This window comes from Meleagris gallopavo, chromosome 2 (assembly GCF_000146605.3).
Source record: "Meleagris gallopavo isolate NT-WF06-2002-E0010 breed Aviagen turkey brand Nicholas breeding stock chromosome 2, Turkey_5.1, whole genome shotgun sequence".
In the NCBI taxonomy this organism is placed as follows: domain Eukaryota; kingdom Metazoa; phylum Chordata; class Aves; order Galliformes; family Phasianidae; genus Meleagris; species Meleagris gallopavo.
The window spans coordinates 69,705,934-69,714,567 of NC_015012.2; positions in this window are offsets into that span (position 1 = coordinate 69,705,934).

An 8,634-nucleotide genomic window follows, 5' to 3' on the forward strand; every position below is an offset into this window, starting at 1 on the left:
TAATAGATTTGAATATCAAAAATAATGATATGCCGTTTCAGCATTTAATTTTGGGAAACATTGAAAAGATTTCCCCCTTGTACTGGTACAGTCAGTTATGAAGACTGAAGGAGACAAACTGTACTGTAGGTGGGAGCAGAGACACTGCAGCAGCTAATGTGAGGTTGAGCTTTAAATTTTTATGACAATTCATAAACTGTTTTTCTTGCCGACACCCTGGCTAATCGCAGCCTCTCCCTGACAATTTTCTTGTTCTGATTCTCATGGATTTAATAGTGTTCGTGGGGGGTGAGTCAGGCGAGATAGCTCGCTCTTGTAAGCTGCTTACCCTTGTGTACGTTTTTCTTCAAGGAATGTCATGTCTTCAGCAAGCAGTTAGCAGCAAGTGATTTCTCTCCTCTTAATTCTTGTCTGTCTAATGGTTTTACAGCTGTAGAGTGGACACGTTAGTTCAAAGCAGTGGCTCTGAAGCCTTTTTTCTAGACAAAGCTATACTGGGTTGTTATCCTTACACCTGATATCTCTCTGTACTCATCTCCTTTCCACTCACCCTGCCCCTCACCTTGGAGCTGTCTCCAACAGCCCTATCTGCCCTATCTTGCCCTATCTTCCTTCACAGACTGGTGGAGCAGAACCTGTTTTTTTTTTAATTGAAATATCTTTTCCCTTTGTGTGGTGATGGTGGTCTCTGCACCTAATAGGGGTATCTCTCCTAGATACCCCTATTAGGATCATCTTCATGGCTGTTCAGTTACATCTTGCCTCTCCCTTTCTCCTTGCAGCTTGACTGTCTGCTGAAGTTCCGCTCTTCACCTTATTGAATTCGCTTTTCCTTTAAGACTTAGGGCTGCTCCATTCTCTTGATTTCTGCTCCAGGTAAGCAGTGATTCCTGCTTTGCCAGCATCTGCAATCTCACAGTCTTGTCCTTGTGCATGGGCTTTCTTTTCCGAAAGAGCTCATTCATATGTTACCATCTTGCCCCTAAAATTTCTTCTCAATGCTATTTCAGTCAAAAAGCCTGCAAAAATTTCTACCCATTGATGGCTAGGTACGGAACCCATATATACTCTCAAAACCTCTTTCCTTTGGATGTGCCTTTTAAATACCTTTGAATGCATCCCTGACTTATTCTGTACCAACTGGCAGTGCCTATGGAAAGCCTCTCGAGCCCAGCAGCTACTCAGGGGGTGAGGTCACTGCCATGGATGGCCATCAAACCTTCAGAGCCAAACATCTATGTCTCCTGTTCATTCAAGCAGGAATGTTGGTGGTCCTGGTTCTTCAGTAGGCCCAATCTGGGAGGAAGTAACCTATAAGTTAAAACACCTCTTACTTGGATTTTGGCACTGTCAGGAATTCAGCTAGGAGGAAAACGGTTCAGTGAGGGACATTTGGTGAATTTTTGTTCTGCTCTCATTGTGGAGATTTGATTGCTGTGCTGTCTATATCGTATGAAACACACAATAACAAAAATTGGACATATATTTAATGGTCTCAGGTTGCACTAAGAAAGGTCTAGGAATAATTTCCTCATAGAGAGAGCAGTCAGGCAATGGAATGGGCTGCCTAGGGCAGTGGTGAAGTCCCCATCCCTGCAGACATATAAGACGCATGTGGACACGGCTCTTAGTGACAGGATTTGGTAGGTCAGGTTGATGGTTGGACTTGGTGATCTCGAAAGTATTTTTCAACGTTATATGATTATGTGAGTCTATAAAGCCCATATAATAAACACTGCTGCTGACCCTGAGGTAGCAAAGTGTATTTAGAGACACAATAATAACTGTCTTTACAGCTTTCTTCCCAACCCTCTGTCCCTTTTCTCTCACTGTATTTCCATCACATGCTGGTTGTGTGCCCAACATCTCAGTGCTTTTTCTTTATGTATTTTATATACATTACATATGTGCCATATTGTAGTGAACAGCTTTAAGATTTTCATGTGGCTTACCTCATCCTCTCAACCAGAAATTTCATAAATAAATCACTGTCTTTCAAACCTTTTTGTAGGTTGCATCTGTCTGAAGCGTGTGCGCTTCAATAGGTGTGCCTGACAGAGAAATTAAAAAGAAAAATCATCTCCCAAACAGAAACTATAAGAGGCATGTTGAGCTAAACACTTGCTGCACATTATTACAAGGGGAATGTGATTTGCGAAAGAGGGTTTAGAAAGTAGAGGTGACATTTTGTTTCCTCGAGCTCAGTGGGCCATAACTTCACCTGGGATAAATTGACATAGATTCACTGAAATCAATAACTGATTTGCACTCTATGGGACCAGTCCTGTTGAATTCTAGCCATCGGTAGTTGAAGGGCATATTCTTTTTTTCCTGTGAAATCAAACATTTCTTCACGGTATGCCTTGCTGTTTGGATTGATTCTGTTTTCTGTGAGTAATTCAAAGAGATTATCTATGGAGACTTGTTTTTCAATAGAAATGTGGATTTTTTTTTTAACTAAACAGATTTTTGAAAGCAAAATAAGTATAATTTTCCTGAAAAAAATCTGTTGTGTAAATAGAAGTATATATAAACATATATATATATATTTTTTTTAATACAAAAAAAGCATATGTATATACATATGCATTTTTTTGTTTAAAATGAAAAATTTTGGTTGAAAACAAGTCTGTGTTTGATCAGAAATTCTGTCCAAATGCCTGATGGGAAGTGTAGTTTGGAGATGCAAAGCATCTCTTCCCCCCTTTTTGCCATATTTCCCTGCTCTATGAACACCTGGTGACCAGGACAGGTGTCTGGGAAGTGCTGGGAAAGATGTGTTCTGGTGAGGGCCCGTCCCGTGGAAAGATGGCTGAGGCTTTGCAGTGGTGTGCTTCTGTTGGCCTTTCTTACCTCATCTGGGGTGCCATTGGCTTGTGAATTCCCACCCCACTGCAGCCCATCTTTCTGTCCACCTGCAGTATGGGGTATGACAGGAGAGAGGCCATGCCAGGAGCAACACATTGTTTGCATGGCGCCCACCCTTTCTCCTGATGCTCTCTTTGCCTCCCAGGAGCAGTTGGGCAGGGACTAAAGGTTCTGGCAGAGACCCCATTTCTCCACATCCTCTCAGGTTTCTGTGTTTATGCAGACCCAGGTGATTCCATTGCACCCACTCTGGGCCTCCTCACGTGAAGCCGTGAGCATTTGTCTTCAGCTTCAACATTGCCACCTCCAGGTGCTTCGGTTCAGGCAGCTTACCGTCTTTAAACAGCGTGTGTGAGCCAAAGGGCAGGCTTTGTGTATCTTCTGGAGAATAATACACCCTCCTGCCATTCTGTATTTTGTTCCTAGGCGTTGTGGATAATCGGAGTCACCCTGGGCCTGATGCTTATTTGCAGTGAGGCCACCTTACATCAAGGGCCTTAAAAAGGCAAACACTAAATTTGCACTCTCTTTAAGACTTTGTTTTATTGCTCGAAGGGGGTAAAGTGGCCTTTGCAGAAGGGAAAGGAGAGTTTATTTATTCCCAAGGCAGTTTTACCTAAATCCTGCAAGGAGGCTGATTTTTCTATATCCAGCTTTATGTTTGGATTGTGTTTGGAAGTAGCAGTCTAAATACTAACTGCATACGTACCATGTGTGGCTGGCTCTTTGTTTTTCCAGTGCACACCGCATGGCTCGGCTCTTGCTCCTTCCCACTGGAGCAGGTGTCCTCCCTGGCTCTTGCCTTGCTTCGATGTATGTGAAAACCTGTTAGTGTGAACAGCCTTAGGATTACTACAAAGCAGTGTGGTTAAAGAGGGCATATTCATACTTAGATGGAGCTTTATTGCGTTTTAATCTCTATATACTTAAGCCTGTAAATATGTGCTAACGCTAAAATCAATTTTGAACTTTTAAACTTTATTTTAAGGCCATCTTTTTTTTCCTTTCCTTTGCCAAACGGGGAAAAAAACAACACCAAAGCAAAAGGCTGAGCAGTGATTGTGCACCGTAAGTTGCTGTGCTCTTTTGCATAAAAGATTTTCCGTACTACAGCAGGGGGCCTTCCCCTGATATGTCAGTGAGAAGAAGAAAATTCATTTCTTACACCCGCCTGTCATTTGCCCTTTTATGATTGAACTATATACTGCTAGACAGCCACAAAAATGACAAAAGCTTCTGCAAGTGAGTACATCTGATAATCGCAGCGTTTGGCTAAATTTAGCACTACGGTAGTTGATACTGCAGTGTCCAATAGAGAGAGAAAAAAAGAAGAAACTGTATAATCCTATTTTGCAGTCTGAGAGACTGTAGCGATTACCTTACATGATCCATCACTTTAAATAGTGCTTCTATTTTGTTAATCTTACAGATTTTAAGAATTTTTCTTAAAAAAATACAAACCAAGCCTCTAAAGACTTCAAAGAAGCCGATATGCTTTGGGCTGCCTATTCAGTTTATGAATTTTGAGGTTAAAGTTGTTCACCTTTGCAGAATGCCTGCAAAGCAGATCCAGCCCCTGGGATCTCTGCATGCTCTGGAGGAGGAGACGTGGAAGATCTCCCAAAGAAGCAAATTTTATGTACTGGTACTGTAGGAAGTTATGTTTTCCATAACTGGGAGGGAGGTTTTGCATGTGGAAATGCACTGTAGCATTTTTGCTTGATATGAGGAAGACAATGGATGTGTTGCCTCTGGAAGTATCCCGTGAAGCACATTCCAGGTGAATGTGATTGTGTTAGCAAAGAATATTGTATTTATTAAAACAAACCAGATGCAGTATTTTGATGAAATTTAAAATCCTAATGGGAGCCATATGGTCAGTCTGTCCCAAAGGTTATTGATATAACTGGGAATATTCATCCAAGATTGCTTTTAAAAGGATGTCAGTTAAAAAGCAGATTCTGATTTTGAATTTGGCCAAATAGCATTGGAATTTTAATTCCCAGGAATACCCGCATAGTGTGAGAAATGGAATGGCAGAATACCTTAAAGAAGCATGCTTAAGATTTTGGTGTAGTGGTAAAGCTATTTCAACCCAAAAAGGCAACTTAAAGTGACATAAACACTCACTTTTCATCTATACTAATCATTTCATGACTTGATTAAGCATCACCTAGCAAAACATACACCACCTGGGGGACCCTGCCTCTGCACCTTGCCCAGGCAAAAACTTCAGTGAGACTTTTTCATTAGCTGTGCAATGCTAAGGCTTTGAAAACTTCACCAGTCGATATCCTAATATGAATCAATGTAACTAGTAGTATTGGACTGATATTACAAACAAATAATTTTCTTACCATAGCAGAAAAATCTTTCCATCGGAACATTAGAGGATACTGAAATGAAAAATAATTCTATACAAAGTTCTTTCAAATGGTTATCATCTGTATATGTAGCTACTTAGGGTTTTCTGAGGGTAGTTTGAAGTTCTCTTTATTGATTTGATGCATTTTAATGTATTTTCATGACCATTCAAAGCACATTGTTAAACATTCTGTATTTACCTTTTTGATGTGTAAAGACACTGATGTAATTAATATTTAGCCTGTGTAACTACAGTAGCAATCCCCCCCTTCCTCGTTAACATAGTATACATAACAGGTGGGAAGCACTGTCCTCTTCTTTCACTGCTGGAAAGAAATACTGCAATCAAAGAGGGTTCAGTGAAAGGGATGAGGGAGGTAGTAGGCACCAGCCACCTTAGAGAAAGGCACTTAAAATATATTTTGCATTCCAGATGAATCTTAATTTCACAGTTATTAACTTAGCAGGAAACTTGATTCCAAAATATAGGGAAGATATATATAGGATGGGGTAAAAGACAGCAGGAAAGGTGGCAGAACAGTAAGAAGCTTTCTGCCAGAATAATGATGGATGTGAAATGGATGAGGTGAAGGGAGACACCAGACTCTGACAGCAAAGCAAAGCAGGGCTGGATCCAGAGTCATGTGGGTACGCAGTGGGCTTTGTCTGGGCCTGGTCATGTGGTACCAAGAAGGGACCACAGAAGGTTCCAGGGCATTTTTGTGCCAGTGGAACCTGCTGGGACACTGAGTCTTACATCCCTGTAGTACCTTCAGCTTTTAGTTCCCACTGAAAAGAAGTGATAAAGTGGGCCAAAATATTAACAGAGAAAACAGAGATCTTCAGTGCATTTGTCAGGATAAAGCTATTAATGGGACTGGAACTATGACGGAAGCTCAAGTCTGGCTAATAATGGCTGATGATAATATTATTAATACGGACATTTCACACTTCATTTTTATTTCAGATTATATTGTTAAATATTTAAAATAGGCTTTAAAAATGACTATTATTAGGACTTATCTGATGTTATGTTAGATTGCCAAGTCCTTTGCATAGGTTACATACATACAGGAGCTGTGGCTTGCACTCCATCAAATTCCCTCTGTGGATTTCAGCATACAAATTAAAGGCTACTAAGATTTGAAGTAGGATGTTTGCAATGTAGAGTTAGTGAAAACTATTGTTTGGGGTGATAGCTTTTATGAAGAAGGGAAGATATTTACTACTCTATGCTAAGAATTTACTATCAGGGTACTGGTGAGATGGGGTGCCTCTGGTTTCTGCTGGGGCTTGTTTCTTCTTTGCACACTAGCTGGCATGCTACCCAGCAAAGTGCAAAGTGCTTTGGCATGAGGTGAGTCCCCACAACCAAATTGCACAAGGGCTTTGCTGAATTGAAGTTTTAACTTTGCCAAAGGTGACATACATTACACAGTGAATTGATTCCCTCCCTTGTCTGCAGTTGTATGAATGCATTTGTAAAAAGGAGGAGCGGGTGAGGACTGGGCATGCTGCCCCAGAAGCTGTGCTGAGCCTGTAAGGTGCTGCAGGGGGGCTACTGGTCTGGTCTGTGAAGCTATGGAATGAGATGCAAAGAAGTACTGATTACCCAGGGATTCCCAGTTCATCCTTGCAGCAGTCACAAGAGGGCTTTGCACTGTGTGTGCTTGGGAGGCTGTTTGAATTTGGGGTAGGAGAAGGCCCAGATACTACAAGCTGGCTGGAGTGGGCCTTTGCATAGCCTGTCAGGATCAAAGGGGTGACCAGCTGCTGTGGCTTTGACAAGCTAAACTCAAACTCAGCATCTCTGCAGTAGAGTCACTGTTGCTTGTCTTGCAGCCAGTCCGAGAGGGGCAGATGGAGGGCACATGTCTTGCTGGAGGTCAGACAGTAAGTCAATAGCTTCACCAAGCTGAGATATCGGGACCTTTTATTTTCCCAGAGCCATATGCTCCTCTTTTTTTACATCTCCTTGGGGTGGCAGATGGATAGAAGCCACATCCTTTCATGGCAATGGTGGCTAGTGACCTGGTAAATGCCACTGCAGTGTCCTGGAGGATGCTCTAGAGACAGCTCTCAGGAAGATGGCAGTCATTGGAAACATCTATTCAGCTCCACTTCCAGCCCTGCTTGCACTGCTTAGCCTGTTGCAGTGCAAACTGCCATATTTTGCATGGTGAGCTCTTCTGGAAGGTTAGCATAAATCCATGATATGGTAAATCTAGCGGGTACCAGTCCTGCTTCTGGAGACCCTGGAGAATGTGCACAGGGTAATGAGATTTTTTGCTGTCAGATACGTGTCTCTCAAATGTCTTGATGGACACAGTCTCTGTTGCAGGCAAGGGAGGGACAAGATAGGTGGCTGCTCAGGGAGGAGCCTTTGGGGAATGCCCCTGCCTGTCTGGGGAGGGGCTTTTCTATATGAACCAAAATGTTTTGCCTCAGTGGGCCCTAGAGACACCTGAGCTGGCCTGGAGGGAAGATGGAGGACATGTGTCAGGCTCCCGCCAATTGCAGAGCACCAGTGGGGGCTTTGTGCAGTGGCACAATGGGGTGTTGTATCTCTGATGGAGCAGGAGCTCTCTTGCCTCCTGAAAACTAACAGTGGCTTTCCCTGGGAGAGTAGTATTTTATAGTAGGCACATCAAGTTGCTGTCCTGATTATACAGCTGCTAGCCTAGTTCTGGGAAACGAGCACATGAAAATGAGTGCAGAAAATGAGCCTTCTAATAAGGCTCAAAGACTTTGAACTTCCCCTATTGTCACCGTAGGTCTTCCCCTACTTGCTTAGCTGAGGCAGAACTATTCAGCTACAATCAAATAATGCAAATGACCTGAAGAAAATTCATCCTAGAGACACTTGCTGGATACACTGCTAATATGGTTTCTTCTCTTTCACTATTCAACCAGAATCTAGGATGACCTTTCCAATGAAACATAAAACCTACAATGTGCACCCTTACTAATGTATTCTAATGCAATTAGTTCATACAAAAGGCTTGTTAAATTTGCAGTATCTGCTTTCACCTTTACAATAATTGCTAGTGATCCCAAACCATAAGTGTGTGTCATTCTGTAGGGCTCCTGAACTGTAAATAAAATGGAAAGTTTATTTGATATCTCTCCTGCCTGTCTCCTCAACAGCCTTGCTTTGCTCAGAGAGGCAATTGCAGGAAGCATCTCAGAGGCTTAAATCTGGCTCAGGAAGTGGGTTAAAAGAAAAGATCTAAACTGCAGTGAGGTGTTACATCAGGAGTGATACTGCTAGTCTGCATCTTTCTGCTTTTTGCAGGGCAAGAGAGGAAATGCAGAGGTTAATGAGAAATATAGAGGTTTACTTCATTGCCAAATAGTAGGTCTGTTTTTCTGAAGAAATAAAAGAGAGCACGCCTCCTTTTT